Source organism: Phalaenopsis equestris, unplaced genomic scaffold, assembly GCF_001263595.1.
Source record: "Phalaenopsis equestris unplaced genomic scaffold, ASM126359v1 Scaffold212619, whole genome shotgun sequence".
NCBI classification, from domain to species: domain Eukaryota; kingdom Viridiplantae; phylum Streptophyta; class Magnoliopsida; order Asparagales; family Orchidaceae; genus Phalaenopsis; species Phalaenopsis equestris.
The window spans coordinates 8,198-10,339 of record NW_018231538.1 but is presented as its reverse complement, the minus strand read 5'-3'; positions in this window follow the sequence as shown (position 1 = coordinate 10,339).

Sequence of the window (2,142 nt, the reverse complement as noted above, 5' to 3'; positions counted from 1 at the left end):
ATCTTGGAAAACTGCAAAGAATTTTTATTTTTGAGATTTATGATTTAGAAATCATCCCTTAGTCATCTTATCAAGTCTGAAGGATCATGGTCCGCGAAACATTAATAACTATTCTGATTTAGGATGTTATGGATGATTCTTTTGACAATTGTTAGAGCTTAAAGAGGTTGATTAAATTGGACTAATTTGCTAAGTAAGTTCACTAACATAATTTTGTTCCAAGTTTTAGCAGACCGTATCTTTTCTTTCAGTTTTCCCTTCGTTTCTGAAAATTACATGTCCAAATATAGTCATAACATTTCTATTTTTCAAATCAACTATTATTTAAACGCACAAACCAAACAGTTAGTCAGCTTATCCAGATTATGGTATAATGATCATTTATCCAGAAACAACTGCAAATCAGCTGTTTTACAAACACATAAACCAAACAGCTAATCAACTTATCTGGATCAGCTGTAGATCAACAGTTTGTCAGGATACGCTGCTTATCTGGATAAGCAATAACTGCCCCAAACAGACCCTAAATCTTTCTTTAACTACTAACATATTGGCTACAATGGTCAACATTTCTCCAAAAAATGCAGTTTTTATAGGGGCATTTACATACATAACACACTCAATTCCTATATATTTACATATTTAATACCTAAGTTTTAGGTTTTACATTTATACCTCACAATACAGGAACTGAGCATATTTTGTGTTGGACATATCAGATGTAAATCAAACTCAAATTTGACGATATTTAAGAATTATCATTGGATTTGCGTTTGATTTACACAGGATTTTTTCGGGTGTTAATTTCAGGGTCGGTAATGTTATTACAGTTTAATTTAGGTTGAACTACGTTCGTTTTCGCTTTGTTGTTGTGTCGAAGTTGTTTATACAAAGTGTGCATCGAAATTTAAATTTGAAAATATCAGACGATGAATATTAGCATCGGATTATCGTCTAAATTATGTTGGAAACTATCGTAGAACGATGAAATTTAATTTTCGATGTAGCATCAAATTTGCTTCAAAAAATGGATACAAATCAGACGCAAACCTTTAATATCTCCATTACTTTGAACAATAGAGTACATCCATGCATGCATTCCTACCTTTCATCCGAATAACTCTAATTCTACTAATAACATTATCCCATCAATTTTTGCATATATAACCATCAATTTTTGCATACATACCACCGAACTCTTATAAATAAGTACACATAAACTAAGTTTTGCACACACACACACACACACACACACATATACATACCTAACAACAAAACTTCAATTTTTACAAACATACCACATTACCTATATATGAATTTCATACATGTCACTCAATTCTTATGTATGTACTCAACTAACACCTAAACTTCAACTTTTACATACATCCCACTGAACTCTTATGTATATACATACATAACACCAAAACGTCAATTTATACATACATACTACATTGCCCAAGCAATCAATTATTACATATCACTCAATTATTATGTATATATAAACCTAACACCTAAACTTCAATATTTACATGCACACCACAAATAAATGAAGATAGTAGCACAAATAGAGCCACCTTCTTCAATACTTTCTGATTAGAGGGATTTCGATCATCTTTGCAAGCTCGAAACGCCAGACATCATTACTTTTGCAGCTAGCTCTAATGGCGACTGTATCGCAAAGCTTCATTTGTCAATGAGTAGGTTTTGAGTGAAATTGCAAGGGATCATGGAAGTGGAAAGGGGAAGCTCTGGAAGGTTTCCAGCAGAAGAGGAGACCGAAGAAGCGTGTTCGGGTGTGCTCAGAATGGGGGAGAGCCTAAATGAAATTTAGGTGCATAGATTGGGTTTATTAGGTCATTTGTGTTGGATTTCCGTCTGATTTATTTCAGAAATAGTTCAATCTCGTTGATTAGTAATTCTTTTTCTTCAAATGATGTGATCGTTTTTCCCTTGAAAGTTAATATTTACATGCATACCGCCTCATTCCTATTATCTCTTTATCTAACACAAACTTTGTTCTCTTGTATTTATATCACCCAAATCTTTTATTAAATAAAAAAATATAAAATTTTCATGCATACATATATATATATATATATATATATACATATATATATATATATATATACATATATATATATA